The sequence below is a fragment of the Zeugodacus cucurbitae genome, chromosome 2, assembly GCF_028554725.1.
Source record: "Zeugodacus cucurbitae isolate PBARC_wt_2022May chromosome 2, idZeuCucr1.2, whole genome shotgun sequence".
NCBI classification, from domain to species: Eukaryota; Metazoa; Arthropoda; class Insecta; order Diptera; family Tephritidae; genus Zeugodacus; species Zeugodacus cucurbitae.
The window spans coordinates 43,747,916-43,766,418 of NC_071667.1; the positions used below are offsets into that span (position 1 = coordinate 43,747,916).

General features: G+C 37.8%; 1 protein-coding gene across 4 annotated transcripts in view; it reads right to left on the reverse strand.

Annotated features, from left to right (window-relative positions):
* LOC105218613 (cell adhesion molecule Dscam2) overlaps positions 1–16,539 on the reverse strand; it is a 122,959-nt gene extending 106,420 nt beyond the window's left edge. For all 4 annotated transcript variants that reach the window (XM_054233163.1, XM_054233161.1, XM_054233167.1 and 1 more), the window contains exon 1: positions 15,126–16,539. The gene's annotated coding sequence lies outside the window, so the exon portion shown is untranslated. The remainder of the gene's footprint in view (positions 1–15,125) is intronic.
* Positions 16,540–18,503: the final 1,964 nt, after the last annotated feature.

Consider the following 18,503-nt stretch of genomic DNA (forward strand, 5'->3'; position numbering starts at 1 on the left):
ACATATTGAGGCACTTAAACGCTACCCATATATATACACATGTGCAAAGGTACTAAGAAAGGCAGTGGTGTTGGCAAACTCTTCGCATTTACACATTCTTGCGCACATACACTTGCGTAAGAGCCTTTCCACACACACACACACCCTGCCATTGGCACGGCAGCTTCATCATTGTACGCGTCGGACGCACGCCACACCAAACACAATGAAGCAAGTGCAGCTCTAAGTACACTCAAAGCTCTGTGCAGCCACGGCTATATGGGATTAATCGAGTGTGTTGCTTGTAGTAGTGCCTGAATGCGGCATGTGGCATGCGGCGTGAGCTATGAGGCGGTTTACTCGTAAATGGATTCTTTTGGGAGGCACCGCCCGCCATTCGGCCGCATATTGCATTCTATTCTCTAAGCCACACACGACGCCCACAACGCTTATAATGCCGACCGCACAAGTAATGCGCGAACACACATATGTATTCTTTAACATAGATTTAACATGCATTTGTCGGAGAGCGCGAACGTGGATATTCACTTTGGATCAGCATACGGAGGGCTTCCTTTCAGTTAAGAGTGAGTTGAGCTGAGCTGTTGAATCATTTCAATTAACATTACCTTTTTCGTTAAATTGTTTGCTGTTAAGCGCATACTCCATTGTAACTACTCTAATGGCAGCTGCGAGTGAGTGAAGGTGGCGTATGGTCAAAGGAATGATGGCATGAATCCCACTTATTTTAATCAACAAAAGCACTGTGTAATATAAAGTACATAAAAGTGTGTGCATTAAGTTATGTGCAAAAACACAAATGTGTGTGTATTTGTAATAACTACAGTAATTTATAACGCAATATATGATATTATTCTTATAACGAGGTGATCGCTAAAGATCCACCACTGTAAGTCTCTCCTATCTGAATGTAATACTCAATCGAGCTCCTCTTTAACGAGCTATTCAACCGAAGACTCTACAACAAATTAGTTTTCAAAACATTCCGATATTTTTAATGCAACGGATGTTATTCTTTATACAGTTAACGCACTTTTAACAGTTTGTAACAACAAGTTATTATTAAAATTGCCACCATTTTCACATATAAAAAATCACAGTAGCGGAAATGAATAAGTTTAGGGGTTGTTTTCAAGGTGTGGTATTGGACCACTAGTGCAGTTAGAAGTGTTAATTTATCATATCTTGATATAAGAAGTAATACGTAAAGAAGTAATACGTAAATTTAGAATGACTAGCGCAAAGTTAGAACCTGTGGAGTGATGTCGAGAGAAAACGTTAGCCAAAGAAATTTTAAAAATTCCGAAGTGCATTGCACAGCGGCCAAAAATCAAGTATTCCATTTCACGTTTTTTTTGTCAAAATGTGTACCGATGGCCTCTAAATTGTCCAAACTTCCTATTTGCAAACCGCGTTTTCCTAAAAATTTAACGGTACTTTCTAAAAATAGAGTGAAATGCATGATCACCTATACATTTTCAAAGCACATCAGAACTTTTTTGAAAAATTTTGCAGCAACAACGCATTTCAAATTGTTCAATTTGTAATGGATTTTGAAGTTAGAGATATCTATTTTATCTTATGAAGTTAATAAATACTAACTTTTGGTTTTTGTAAAATTAATGTCTTATGTGACCTAATTATTTGTACCTTTTTTGCGCGTCTTCAATTTGTTTACATAGAGTTTAAAATGTGTTCTCCCCGATCCCCCTTTAGGTTTATTATACTCTCGCAACAAAGTTGCTACGAGAGTATTAAAGTTTTGTCCACATAACGGTTGGTTGTAAGTCCTAAAACTAAACGAGTTAGATATAGGGTTATATATATCAAAATGATTTCCGCACCTAACTTTAACACTTTTATTACCTTAAGACTCTGATAAAGGTAATATAAAACAAGTAAGAAAAGGCTAAGTTCGGGTGCAACCGAACATTTTATACTCTCGCAATTTATTGAAGAAATTTTATTAAGATAACATACAAATTAACCCATAAATTCGGCATAAAGTTTAATAGAATAACGAAAATCGTCATATATAGTATATGAGCGCTGAGGTAATTCCTGAACCGATTTCATTCATTTTCATCAGCAAGGTACACTATATTCAAGACTATACGCTCACTTAATTTAGCTAAGATAGCTCACATATTAACCAACTCATATACGCGAAATAAAGCTCACCGTATTTTTGAAAAACCTATAATTAGGTATATGGGAGCTAGGAGAAGATACTTTTGAAAAACCTACAATGAGGTATATGGAGATGTTATGACCCGATTTTAATCATTTTTGGAACAGAGACACACTAAGAGAAGAAAACAATTTCCTCTGAATTACATTAAATTATCTGAGAGATTTACTCATATTTTCGGTTAAAATTTATCCTTAGGCGCTGAGTTCAACATGTTCGATATCTGGGGCCTTGAAAAGTTATGGTCCGTTTTCGACAATTTTTTCACAAGTGAAGCCAGAGATGATATGCACTACTTGTGTAAAGTTTTATTCCGCTATCTTCATTGGTTCCTTATGTTTACATTATAAAGTGAGGGAATAAGATGGAATTCAAATTTGAGTTATAAGGAATGTAGTCGTGATTGTGAACCGATTTCGCCCATTTTTTGTCCGTGTTATCAGGGTGTCAAGGAAATATTATATACCGAATTTCATTCGAATCGGTCGAGTAGTTCCTCAGATATGGTTTTTGACCCATAAGAGGGCGATGCCACGCCCATTGTCCATTTTGTAAAAAGATCTGAGTACAGCTCCCTTCTGCTATTTCTTCTGCAACATTTAGTGCTTCTGACGTTTTTCGTTAGTTAGTTAACCCACTTTTAGAAATTTTCAACCTAACTTTTGTATGGGAGGTGGGCATGGTTATTATCCGATTTCAACTATTTTCATGGTGTGTAGTGGGGAACGTAAGAGAACCGACTGCAGAAAGTTTGGTTTATATAGCTACGCCCACTTCCCCAAAAAAATTACATCCAAATATGCCCCCTCCTAGTGCGATCCTTTATTCAAAATTTTACTTTTATAACTTCATGTATGGCTTAGCTATGACACTTTATGTGTTTTTGGTTTTCGCCAGTTTGTGGGCGTGGCAATGGTCCGATTCCGCCCATTTTCGAACTTAACCTTCTTATGGTGCCAAGGAATATTTGTGCCAAGATTGGAGTCATATGTAGAAGTTCACGTAAGTGAGGAAAGTTTCTGACTGTCATTCACTTCGGAGTGGCCAGGAACGATTCTCTTACATGTGGCTCAAGCAGCTCACGACTTCCGGTCTTAGACCAAGTATCCTCTGTGTAGCCAACAGACATCCGTTTGGAGGCGAGTTAAAGTGAGAAGTGTGCGTATGGTTTGGGACCCACCACATAAAAACACCCCCCAATGAACAGGAAGAAACTGCCTCGGATGAGAGATCCCATTTTTGATGACGACCACTGCAAACGTTTAAAGGACTACGTATTAAGGGCATGTACCTGGAATGTCCGGACCCTTAATTGGGAGGTGCCTCTGCCCAGCTGGTTGATGTCCTCGTAAGAGTAAAGGCTGACATCACCGCAATCCAAGAAATGCGATGGACGGGACAAGGACGGAAGAAGGTGGGTCCTTGTGACATCTACTACAGCGGCCATATAAAGGAGCGCAAATTCGGTGTGGGATTCGTGGTGGGAGAGAGACTCCGTCATCGAGGCCTGGCATTCACTCCGGTGGATGAACGTCTAGCCACAATCCGCATCAAAGCGAGGTTCTTCAACATATCGCTGATTTGCGCCCACGCCCCGACGGAAGAGAAGGACGAAGATACTTTCTTGGATATGTCTCTAGTGTTTTTGATGTGCGTACGCTTCGTGGTCCCAACATCGACTCGGACCACTATCTTGTAGCAGCTAAGATACGCACCCGCCTCTGTGTAGAAAAGCGCACACGTCAACAAACACAAGGAAGGTTCGACATCGAGAAGCTGCAATCACAACCGACAGCCGAACGATTTTCTACTCGACTTGCACTCCTGCTCTCTGAGAGCACTCATCAGCATCTCGGTATAAGGGAGCTGTGGGACGGCATATTAAACTCCTTACGTACAGCTGCAACCGAAACCATTGGTTTTCGGAAAAGTCAAAAAAACAGCTGGTATGATGAGGATTGTCGTCTCGCAGTGGAGAAAAAACAGACTGCCTACCTCGCAATGTTGCGATCGACCGCAAGACGAGCGGGATGGGAAAGATACCGAGAGCTGAAGAGGGAAGATAGACGCATTTGCAGACAAAAAAGAAAGATTCCGAAATGAGTATGAAGAGCTTGACAAGCTGGCCGACAGGAGTTATGCTCGAAAATTTTACGAAAAGATCCGGCGACAAACTGAAGGTTTCAAGACCGGAGCACACTCCTGTAGGACACCCAGAGGTGATCAAGTTATTGATGACCAGAGTATACTGAGTATGTGGAGGGAACACTTCTCCAGCCTGCTGAATGGCAGTGAAAGTACAACAACAGGAGATGGCGAACTCGATTCCCCAATCGACGACGATGGAGCAGATGTTCCATTGCCCGACCGTGAAGAAATTCGAATAGCAATTACCCGCTTGAAGAACAATAAGGCGGAGGGGGCCCATGGATTACCGGCCGAGCTATTCATATACGGCGGCGAAGAGCTGATAAGGTGCTTGCATCAGCTTTTTTGCAGAATATGGTCGGAAGAAAGCATGCCTGAATTGGAATCAATTACCGTGCCAATTACTGATTTCCAGGCTGATATTGGAATTGCTGCTAACACTGATTCCCAGATAGACGAAATTATCTACAACTTCAAAGTTATGACTGTCAACAGTGACGTGGGAGTCAAGACGCGAATGCGCTGACTGTTTGTTTGATGACAGGAGATATTTCGTCTTGTCCTCATTCACTACCAGACAGATTCGCTTCGCTTCCTTATCCAGTCTGGAAAAAGCAGAACTAACGGCTCGGAGAAGTCCTTCCCGATGCTGACAGAGTTTTTGGTTTTGCTCAACGTCAGAGTTTATTAGCTTTGCAGAGTTACCAAATTCAGAAATAGCGGCATAGATTCCTTTGTCGTGCTCCGAAAGCAGCCTTAAAATCGACAAAGAGATGGTGTGTGTTGATCCTATTTTCACGGGTCTTTTCCAAAATTTGGCGCAGAGTACACTAAGATTCCAATCGTCGGGCATGCTTTCTTCTGACCATATTCCGCAAAGAAGCTGATGCATGCAACTTATCAGTTCTTCGCCGCCGTATGTGAATAGTTCTGCCGGCAATCCATCGGCCCCCTCCGCTTTGTTGTTCTTCAATCGGGTAATTGCTATTCTATTTTCTTCATGGCCGAATATCTGTTCGGCCTTCTACCATCGTCGTCATCGTGTGCTCCGGTCTTGAAACCTTCTGTTAGTTGGCGAATCTTTTCGTAGAATTTTCGAGCATTACCACTGTCGGCCAACTCCTCCTCCTCAAGCTCAACATACTCACTCATTTCGGCCTCTTTCCTTTTTTGTCTGCAAAAGCGATTCGCCTCCCTATTCAGCTTCAGCGCCGTATTATATCTTAAAAATGTATCAATATAATATTGAATAAATTCCTATCTTTTAAATTAAAGTAAATGGATGACAGTAAAAAATTAATTAATTTTTTTAATAAACAATTATGGAAAGGCTAAGTTCGGGTGCAACCAAACATTTTATACTCTCGCAATTTATTGATATAGTTTTATTAAGATAACACACAATTTGACCTATATATTCGGCATAAAGTCCAATAGAATAACGAAAATCATCATATAAAGTATATGAGGGCGGAGGTAATTACTGCACCGAGTTCACTCATTAAAATACTAAATTCCAAGACTAAATGCTCACTTAATTTTGCTAAGATATATCACATATTAACCGATATATGCGGAAGTTTGATAATCCGAATATAAGGTATATGGGAGCAATGGTATGACCCGATCTTAACCAATTTTGCTACAGAGACACAGAAAAATTGGTGTAAGCGTTCACAAATCCTGTATTTTAAATAAGCCTCATTACATTTAAATTATTTCATAATTTAATTAACTAATTAATCTCATTTAAATTTCAACTTTTTTCTAAATTGTGAAGAATGTCCCACGGAAAAGCTTTGAAAGAAGTAGAGAAAGGTAAAATTATGGAATACCACGAAGAAGGTTTGTCAAACCTGGAAATTTCAAGCCGATTAAATAGGTCTAAGGATGTTGTAAGAAATTTTTTACAATTAGGGACCAATTATGGAAAAAATAAGAGAACTGGTAGGCGTAGCATAAAACGTATTATTATGCATGAAAATGTGTATGCGAGACAAATAAAACAACAAATTAACTTGGAAATAGGTGCACGACTGGTTCAACAAATACCTAGATCCGAATTGGATAGTATTTATGACAAAAAGTGCGGCAAACCATCATTGACCAACAAACACAAATTAGCCAGGCTTCGATTCGCCGAAAAATATCGTTTTTGGGATGACGAATGGAAAACCGTTGTTTTTACTGACGAAAAAAAGTTCAATTTAGATGGCCCAGATGGTCTCCAAAAATATTGGAGGCCCAAAGCATCAGTAAGGCAGAAATGTAAGCGACGAAATTTTGGTGGAGGATCACTCATGGTTTGGGCTGGGATAGCTTGCAGAGGGAGGACTCCAGTTTGCTTTGTAACAACAAAAATTGACTTGGAATACTACATTAAGCTTCTTGATGATGATTTCGGAGAGGAATTTATTGGACAGAATTTCGTTTTCCAGCAAGACAATGCTGCAATCCATCGTTAAAAGAAAACAATTGATTTCTTGCTGTCTCGAAATATAAATCTTCTCGATTGGTCTGGAAATAGAACTGCCCTAAACCCTATAGAAAACCTTTGGGCCATGTTATCAGCCAAAGTTTACGAACAGGGACGGCAATTTGATAATGTTAAATGCCTATGAAATGCCATTTTCGAAAAATGAGCAACAATTGATCAAACCCTTATTCATTCTTTAATAAATTCTATGCCAAGACGTCTGGAACAGGTTATTGCTACCAGTGGAGGTCATACATCGTATTAAACATTTTATTTTTCTTTTAAGTATTAAAAATATAAAGAACAAGTAAGGAAAGGCTAAGTTCGGGTGTAACCGAACATTTTATACTCTCGCAATTTATTGAAGAAATTTTATTAAGATAACGCACAAATCTACCCATAAATTTGGCATAAAGTTTAATAGAATAACGAAAATCGTCATATATAGATATGAGGGCTGAGGTAATTCCTGAACCGATTTCATTCAATTTCACCAGCAAGGGACACTATATCCAATACTATACGCTCACTTAATTTTGCTAAGATATATCACATATTAACCAATACATATATGCGTAATAAAGCCCAACGAATTTTTGAAAAACCCATAATTAGGTATATGGGAGCTAGGAGATGTTGTGACCCGATTTTAATAATTTTTGGAACTGAGACACACTATTGGAAGAAAACAATTTCCTCTGAATTACATTAAATTAGCTGAGAGATTTACCCATATTTTCGGTTAAAATTTAACCTTAGGCGCTGAGTTCAACATGTTCGATATCTGGGGCCTTGAACAGTTATAGTCCGTTTTCGACAATTTTTTCACAAGTGATGCCACTGTGTCATATACTGTATTCGTGTAAAGTTTTATTTCGCTATCATCATTGGTTCCTAATGTATATATTATAAAGTGAAGGATTCAGATGGAATTCAAAATTGAGTTATAAAGAAAGTAGTCGTGGTTGTGAACCGATTTCATCCATTTTTTGTCCGTGTTATCAGGGTGTCAAGAAAATATTATATACCGAATTTCATTCGAATCGGTCGAGTAGTTCCTGAGATATGGTTTTTGACACATAAGTGGGCGATGCCACGCCCATTTTCCAATTTGTAAAAAGATCTGAGTGCAGCTTCCTTCTGCTATCATTTCTGTGAAATTTCGATTCGCAGAATGTTTGGTTTATATAGCTTTATTGGTTTGCAAGATATATACAAAAAACATATTTGGGGGCGGGGTCACGCCCACTTTTCCAAAAAAATTACATTCAAATGTGCCCCTCCCTAATGCGATCCTATGTTCCAAATTTTATTTTCATAACTTTATTTATGGCTTAGTTATAGCTCTTTATGTGTTTTTGGTTATCGCCATTTTGTGGGCGTCCGATTCCGCCCATCTTCGAACCTAACCTTCTTATGGTGCCAAGGAACACGTGTTCCAAGTTTCATTAAGATATCTCAATTTTTACTCAAGTTACAGCTTGCACGGACGGACAGACGGACAGACGGACGGACGGACAGACAGACATCCGGATTTGAACTTTACTCGTCACCCTGATCACTTTGGTATATATAACCCTATATCTAACTCGTTTAGTTTTAGGACTTACAAACAACCGTTATGTGGACAAAACTATAATACTCTCTTTAGCAACTTTTGTTGCGAGAGTATAACAAGTAAGGAAAGGCTAAGTTCGGGTGTAACCGAACATTTTATACTCTCGCAATTTATTGAAGAAGTTTTATTAAGATAACGCACAAATTTACCCATAAATTCGGCATAGAGTTTAATAGAATAACGAAAATCGTCATATATAGATATGAGGGCTGAGGTAATTCCAGAACCGATTTCATTCAATTTCACCAGCAAGGTACACTATATCCAAGACTATACGCTCACTTAATTTTGCTAAGATATATCACATATTAACCAATACATATATGCGTAATAAAGCTAGGAGATGTAGTGACCCGATTTTAATAATTTTTGGAACAGAGACACACTATTGGAAAAAAACAATTTCCTCTGAATAACATTAAATTAGCTGAGAGATTTACCATATTTTCGGTTAAAATTTAACCTTAGGCGCTGAGTTCATCATGTTCGATATCTGGGGACTTGAAAAGTTATAGTCCGTTTTCGACAATTTTTTCACAAGTGATGCCACATATCATATACAGTATTTGTGCAAAGTTTTATTTCGCTATCTTCATTGGTTCCTAATGTATATGCATATTATAAAGTGAACGAATCAGCTGGCATTCAAAATTGAGGTATACGGGAAGTAGGTGTGGCTGTGAAATGATTTCAAGAAAATATTGTATACCGAATTTCATTGAAATCGGTCGAGTACTTCCTGAGGTACGAATATCGCCCTCTTTTGCAGTTTGAAACCTAACTGGTTTTCTAAAACCATTTCACACTTTACAATCAATATTTGCCTACGTACTTGCGCTTTATGCAGCAAAATATTTGTCACCCACTCAACTAACACCTTTTTAAGCACTTTCAATGCACATTTGCCCTCAACAAAAACAAAAAGCAAACAATATGCAAGCATGAGCAACAACAAAAAACAATAACGCCAAAAGGACCTAAACAATGTAACAAAGAGGGTCATTTCCGCCTGTAACAGTAAAGTGCACCTAACACTAACACCCTCATCACCACCATCAACATTTACACCCCTTCGTTCATCATCTCAGCAATTTCAGTCATCAGCACCTCGCTTCAACACCTTCCGACGGCCGACCTGTTGGCCTACCTATTCAACAAGAGGCCAGTGCGATGCACATCAAACAGCAACCATCACAGCGTCCACTGCACAGGGTATATAACTCGGTCTGTTTTTCTTCATCTTCTCCTTCAATATACACCCCGCCTTGTTTTTGCTATCCCCTATTCTTATTATGAGCCACTGTTTACACAACAGCAGCAGCAACGGCGGCTAACAAGCACTCATTCATCATTCATTGATGCTCACGCTCCGCAGTTCGCTGCTAAATGGCAAGAGTTTTTACACTGGTGAGCGTAATAATTGCAATTGCAACCGAAGTTGCAGCATGCGAACAATGCCGCTTTGGTCACACCGCTGAAAGGCATTTCAAAAGGACGTAATAGTATTTGTCAGGATTTGTGCACAAATACATTGCGAACATTATTAACTGCTCCAGCTATCCGTGCCACCTCGAGTTTAAAAGCAACGTCCCATTAATGTCGAACGTGACGTGAAATGGTCTGGCTGACGTGGCTGGCAAATCAAAAGGCCACAGCGGAAAGTGCCTACAGAGTAGAGGCGAGAAGACCGCAGTGACAGTGAGGCGGAGTGTTGAGCAAATAATATGTAAACTTTGTAGCCGCATTGTTAGTGGGCGAGGCGAGGCTGGAGAATAAGAAATACATAAATACAAAATCTAAAATACACAAAAATACAAATGCACACGGCCGACCGGAAGACAGCAACAGCAACCTGTCGTGAAAAAAAATGTTTAGAGCCTTTGTGTTGAGCCTCTGAATGGAAAAGTCCAATGCACACACAAATACAGTAACATAAAGTACGGTTGAGACACATATATAGTAGTTGTAAGAGAAAACATTTTAAACCTTTTCTAAACAAAAGTGTATCTAGAGTACATAATAATTGGTTTATTTAACAGAAGCAAAATACTTTTCGGAGTACAAATATTCGTCTAGATATTGGTTTTAGTCGATGCTTAATTTATTAAACAACTGAACTTTATAGCGCCTAACAGTTATGGGAAGTTAAGTTAGAATTTCAATTAAAGTAATTTAATATGACACATTCTTCTAATAATACATTATACTATGTTGTTAATATTGTATACTTATTATGATCCGGAATAACTGAGTTCAATCGATTTTACAACGGTGCCGCGACCGTTATCGCGCCATGATAACAAACTATTTGATGCCTGAAATTGAAGCTCGTGATCTCGGCGACATTTGGTTTCAACGCCACACATCGCGACATTCAACGAATTTATTGAGAGAACACTTCGGTGAGCAGATAATTTCACGTTTTGGGCCGGTCCACTGGTGATATTTAAAGTCTAAAGTCTATACGGACAATCCCGCTTCGATTCAGGCCTTAGAGCAAAAAAATACGCGTGTCATTCGCTAGTTACCAGTCGAAATGTTCAAACGTGTCATTGAAAATTTGACCACCTGAGGCGTAGACGTGGCCAACATTTGAAATAGATATTTTTTTAAATAAATGCCAATGATACTAAATGCGAAATGTGAATGATACTAAACATTCTCCATTTAACTTGAATAATCTGTTTTTTTTTTCTTATTTAAAAATGTAAGAGACCTTGAAATGGATCACCTTTTCCATCAAAAACTTCAGAACGAAATTGAAACCCACTTGGTACATTTTTTTTGACAGTGATACGTATTTTTTTTTTTTTTTTAGTTTGATATGGTTTGAAATGTAAACTTTATCAAAATCAAAATCGGATCGGAAAATGTAATACAAATGGATCACCTAAAAATAGTTGAAATGAGAGTATGGGCATCTATGGGCGGCCCTTAAATCGAAAATATGATAAAATACATAAACAAAAAATGAGCAGTTTTAGCTTAGAATAGTGTGGTCTGGTGCCAAAAATGTATAGAATTATGGAAACCCCATGTGCGTATCTTAAGAAATTATGTTCTTTACTATAGTTGAATTTATACCATATAAATCGTTTATACTACAAGTTATATTTTAAGTTTTTACATGAATGCAAAAATCTTACACCAAAATATGAAAGATTCCGAGAAAACAACATTGCAGGAAACAAATCAACGAATGAGTATATGTAACTATCGTATATGTCAAGGCCCGGATACCGAATATGAGGATCTCACCGTTTTTTTCTCAAAATATCGGTCAATCTTTCCGAAATTGTAATTATATTATATTAAGGCAGTTTTTCTTCTTGATAATAATGTACTGATATGTACCCGATATACCTTATAATGTAAAATTCTGTTAATGTATAACCCCGTTTCGGTAGCGAAAATGTGTGAAATGGATCTCCTACTAAACATGCTTAATATATTAAATTAGTATATTAATATTAAATACTTATATTGATTTTCATTATACTAGTGGACTTTGTGACATATATGGGTGAAAATGTGAGCTATCTTAGTAAAATATCGTGGAAATAGGTTCTCGAGTATTGATCTTCCTCTAGCCCTATATAATGATTAAATGGGTCAAGATCTTGGTATAGTCATCTTTACCTTTAATATAGTGAGTAGAGTCCGGTCGATTTTTAGCCGATTCTTTTTACTTCTTTCAAATGTCACTTAAATCAATTTTTTGTTTTTTTTTTTTTAATTTTGGTTTTCTTCAAAACTTAAAATATGAATTTAATTTAATTTAATTTAAATAAAGTCTAGTATAAGGAAATTCATTATTTTTGCATTAAATTGAAGGTTTCATATTTCTCATTTATGTCAAATTTGCACAGTTTTTTCAAATTTGTTTTGAGATTTTAAAGATAATTTCCAAAATTGCCAAAAAACTGGGGTCAGTCAATTTTTAAAAGTAGGCGTGTGGCTCAAAATAAAGTATCCTCTGCCAAATCCACCAAAGACATAGCTAAATCTTCCTGACCGTCCATCATTTCTTGGCCAGCGTTTGCGCCGTCTCAACGCGATTCAACTACGACCGTTTTCACTTGATGTTTTCATTACTGAATCACTTTTAATCAACACTAATCATCCATTTAAGAGCTTCATCATCAAAAATACCGAACACGATATACTAATTACTAAAGTGATATTTTTGAAAAATAATGAATTTAGTTTACGAGACCTACTATTTTCGAATATTGGCCTCAAATCCGCATCGATATCGGCCGATATTTTGCTAACTGGCCAATTAATCGGCATCGGCCAAAAATTGGCAATCGGTGGCACACTAATAATGAGTGAGTTCATATAGAATATATTTGAATAGAAGGTGTCACAATATAATAAAGTGAGAATATTTCGGTTAGCATTATATCAGCTTGTATTGAAAATTGTGGCTATTGATATGATACCTTATCACTGCAATATTATGCTGAATATAGTAATTTGGGTTAGTTAATACTAAAATGTAGTAATGAAAGAAATTGTATATATGACCTATAATTTGATGTATGAGTACATTTCATTTTTTCAATATCACATTCTGACCAATAACTGGAAATATTTCCATGCCTTTACAGTTTTCTTTCATTTTTTCAATATCACATTCTGACCAATAACTGGAAATATTTCCATGCCTTTGAGCCTTACACCTTAAGTAAGTCTAAAATATCCGTATGCACTCGAACCATTTCCCACTTGTTCAGTTTGTTTTTGTATTTACCGTCGCCTTTTTAGATAAGCTGCCATGAATGGGACATTAAGCTGCGCGTGAAAGGATTTGCGGCAAGTTGTAACAAAATGGAATTTACATTTACACTCATAGATAACTCTGGTTGGAGATAAATATTTGTCAGTGGGATGAACTCTTAAAGCCCTTTAGTCATGTGCAAACAAAATTTTATAGCGAAATAGGTAAATTTGAAAACTATTAGGCAAGTAAAGCTACTTGCTTCGACTTCGATAAAAACAAATGTACAGTTTTAAATCAAGTATAAGGGTAATTTGGCGAATTAAAAAACTCAGAACTGTGTTTGACAAGAATTTTAGATCATAAAATTAAAACTGTACTGATATGTCAGGCTGAAAGTCTTCAACGAGAATGTTTAATAATGAACACACAAAATGGCAATTGCTTGGAATCATGTTGGGAAAGCCTAATCAAGACTAACTTTCATCAATGCCTAGGCTAATTTTGAAAACTTGTGACTAACTAAAACTAGTAACACTTAATATATCAACTTTTTTCAAGCATTGTTTCAGAAATTTTATAACAGAATTTATCTTTCCTCAGACCTCAAAATTATTTGATTATTCGAATGAAATTTAACAATAAATACCAATTGTACCATAATATCATATTGAAAAATTGTGTCACCATCGTCGGCAAATATGGATGTTGAATAAAAAATGTATTTGACTATATTGTCTGTCTGCTTTGCAGAGCGCGGTCATGCAACAGTTTAGCAAGGGTGCTAAAAACATATTTTCATTTACGCTATTTATGACACAAAATTACTTAATAATTTCAAAAATCACAAATCATTTGCTGGAATTAGCTTGTTATCTCTGCGCGGCATTGCCAAGGCAGACTATCGAAACTAACTGGTAGTGGAAAGGAAAAAAATCGGCGAAAAAGAAGAACACGCAAATGCAGCAAAAGTTGGCGCTGATTGTGATTCTATTATTTTTGGCAAATGGCCAAAACAATTTATCTGCTTTGAAACAAAGACCGCTCGCTCACAGAGGCAAACCAATAAACGCACACACACATGTGGATAAAACCCATCAGGCGGGCTCGCCAGTAGCGAAGCAGGAATGAATGCACAAACTGCCAGATTGTTGCATTTCAGCATGCGACGTGTGCGCGGTGCGCGCGCCGCTGTCTATTGAGTTGTCACACACGCGATGCCACGACCGCACAAAACGCCGAGCGGATGCGACACAAATTGGAAATGCATATGCCAGTAATGGCGGGCTTTTCGCTGATATCTGTGCGAATATTGTAAAATAAATACACCGGTGTCAATGTATATGTGTGTGTGCTTGTACATGGTTAAGGACGTGCTGCACTGCTATCTCCATTCGAGTCTTTTTGGGCGCTTTGCTGTGTGCTCTCTGATGACTGATTGTGAACTTTTGCCAAAAATCGCTGACAACGGAGCCAGTGTTTCAGAGAAAAAAACCGAACTAGCATGCAGAGCCGAGCAATGAATTTATTACTAGTATTTACATATGTACATGCATTCATGCTTAAATACCAGAAAGGTTAGCATATATTGAGGCGTTTGCCACAAATTGTTGCTGCTCGGCTTGCTGCAGGCTCTGCACAGAAAATGGAAATTATTTTATTGAATGCTGCTTTTGTTCTTTCAGTTTAGATTTTGTTTTCCTTCAACTGCCAACCAAACGAGAATTCGAGTGAATTTTCATTAGTATCTTTTTGGTTTCCATTGTTATTTCTGTTGCTTTTCTCGCTATGCTATCGCAATTTGATAATCGCCAAGCACATTTTTCACCAGCAATTCAATTTGCTCGCCATCGCCAGGGCAAATGCAGCGCTGCCTCGCACTCAATAAATTTTCATGGCAGAGTCTATTAAAAAGTCCCTTTTTGCTTTAAAAAATTTAAATTTTTCCTTTCATAACTTGCTACCTTACCATTAGACGCCCAGCATAATTGTTGCGCAGGTGGATAATGTCTAAGCGGCGGCGTGTAACAAGGGAGTTAAGTGCGCGCGCTCTATAAAACGCTATTTTGACTTTTATTACTGTTAAACTAAACTTTTTGCGTGCTTTACACTCACAGCTAAGTCACAATTCAGCGTAGCACGGTTTAGAATTTAGCACCTTTGTTGCGCCGTAATACCATTTACACTTTGGCACTCACTTTATATTTTTTTTTTATTTTTTGCTTTCAACCTGTTTACCTATTTTGGAATTTTCAACTTAACCGTTATTTTAATTTCATTTACATTGCCTACACACTTTTGCATTTGAATTCCACAGTATGCTTAAACACTTTACTATCACATCTCTTCATAGTAGCCGTTAGGACCCTTGTGAAAACTCTGGCGAAAAAATGTTGAGCCTTTTATTCAATTTTCGTTTTTTTCTTTTTTGTATTATTATGTATGTGTATATTTTAATACTTTTGCTCACTCAAAAGCACACCTGCGTCTAACCTTGGCCACAAGCACTTCACTTTCGCTCACAGCGCTATCCGTTACAATTCAGCTACATTCTTTCCCTTTCGTAGAGCTGGTGCATGAATTTTTTATAAGCACATTTATGGGCGAAAACACGGTGGCAAATGGCACTGCTGACGAAAATACCAAAATACGGCAGTCAAAGCAACTTAGTTTACGACTCGACCCGACCGCGCACTACTTTGTCGCCTTTGTACCGTCCCTACCGACAGTTACTGCCCGCACAACTGTTAACTTCAACTCAGCAAAACTTCAACTAGAACTGCACGACTCTGAAACAATGTAGCATAGTGCTAGGCGATACGCAACATATGCGTGTTGTCTGCTTTCAGGCGCGTGTGCGTATGCGGCACTAAAACACACTCAAATGCCACTTTCGGCCCGCATTGTTACATTAAAATATACAAAGGCATATGCGGTGTGGCGTGAGTGTGTCAATTTTATGTAAATGCAAATCCTTTTACCCACACGAAGCGACTAACATACACACACACTGTACAAGCATTAACCGACCACCAGCATCAGCAATGCCACCTTCGCCAATGTTAATGCCATTTAATCTCAAATAGTCACAAACCCGAAAATCCAAAAACGACACAAATGACACAAACACACGCGTGTACACGTGTACACGTTACGGTGGTATTGGTGTGGGCGACGTTGTTGTTGTTCACCACTGCAACACACTAGGTGTTTGTGTGTGTGTGTGCTTTAAGCCAAAATCAAATCACTACTAACACACAGTGGTCCACAGTTGATTATTACCTACTATGTGACTGTTTTGGCTCTATTTTTGGCCTTCTTCCACCTCTCTTATTTCTATTCGTCCCGCTATTATCCGCTAAGTACGTCCAAACAGTTCAAAATGCCGGCTATGACTGACTTCTAAAATCGCTTTCACAGCTTTGTATCATTTTCATTGCTCGTTTACCAAGCACAATGCCAACGACTGAGGCAGCGGCAGCGACAGCAAATGCGACGGCGATGACGGCAATGCGTTGATATTAGCATCCATCCTTGCCATCATAGTGCTGTTCGTGTTGTTATTATTGTTGCTAGCTTTGTTTTTGTCACCGCTTGCTTTGCTATTCTCGACTATCAGCTGTTGGCTTCGCTGCTGCTGCCTCCGGCGTCGCTGTCTTTGTTACTCTTTTCTCAATAGCAACTGTTGCAAGCCAACGATCCGTGCCGCTGCCCGCTTACAGTATTGCTAAGCACCTTACGCCATGCACCACCCACTTTGGCCCCTCATTGTAATGCACTGTGCTCTTTGTACTGGCTCTCTTAACTAAACAGTAAACTCTCTTTAATATCTGTCTGCCTTTCGTTTTTCACTTTTTTCCTTAGTCGCTTCTGTTGATTTGTTTTTATGCGCGCGCACGCACACACACACACAAACAATTGCTTTAGTGAGTTTATTTACAGTATACAAATAGGCGCAAAGCAGCCCTCAGCTGACCAGCGTTGTTCGTATTTGTGTACTACTAATAGGATTGTCAAACATGAAAGTGCTCACTTATATATGTGTGTGTACAAATGTACAAATATACACCTTCGAGCATATTAATAATTTTTTTTTTTAGTTTTTAATCCTTAATAAATATATGCTAATTTAGTAACTAACTAACTTCTTGATTACACAACTACTATACAACAAAAATGTTTGGTACATGTAATAAGCTTGGAATTCGCTTATAAAAGACTAGGCGTCAATTAAGCATATAACAGATCTTTTAAGCTAACCTAATTTCAAATTAAAACAAATTGATATTCGTACATAGCGACTATGAAATTTTATATAAAGTAGCCAAAGAATTAGAAGTAAATTTGTCTTTGAATATGCTGAATAATTGATTGTTTAAGAAGCCTGAATCAAAAATGAACAAGTAAGGATGGCCTATGTTGGGATGGAGCCGAGCACAAGTTAACTTCTTTTGCACCTATTTTGGTATATACGGAATTTATGTTAAAGGTCACATTCGTAAATTTCAAGGTGACAAATTGTCCTTAACGTACGAGTATTCTCATTTAATTGTATTGAGATATTTCGAACTCTGTCCGAGAATGAGAGCGGTTATCCACACTAGAGCATTAAGTGACACAGGATAAAGCTCCTAAGACCCCTTTCACACAGGCAATTCCTGTTGCGGCAATTCTTAATTTTATAGAAGAGGGGGCGACGAGGAGAGGAGAATCGCGCCGAGTCTGCTGTGTTCGGGCAACACGCTTTGTGTTCTTATTCGTAACAGTGTTGCATTTGCGCACATTTTAAAATTAATGTATACAATATATTTGAAAATTTGAATTTAATCATTTAATTTTATATGTAATATGCAAATACATATAGAAACATGCATAATATAATTAAAATAAGTTAGAATATGGAGAATAACGATAAAAATTAGTTAATTAAATATATGTTTTTGTTTGAGAACGATGCGTACAAGAAGTTGAGAAAATTATTTGAAAGAGAATGAGAAAAAGACACGAACAGCGTTGCCGAACAAGAATTGCTCGTGTGAACGCAATGGGCGACAGCAAAAGAGAATCGACCGAGAATTAGCAACAGGAGTTGCTTGTGTGAAAGTGGACTAAAAGGATATAATTTAAGAGACATTTACATAGGCATATTAAACGGCAATTATGTGGGTCATCCCATGTGACGCCCTGTTTTTTCGAGATTTTTTTCTACGACCAGTATATAGATAGAGCTTTAAGTTTATTATCATTTATTAACAAATATTTCGACAGTACACATAAAAATTGTTAGCTAAAAATAATGTGTGAGCCATGTGTTACAGCGTACTGGACACCCTCTCCTCGAAAAAAT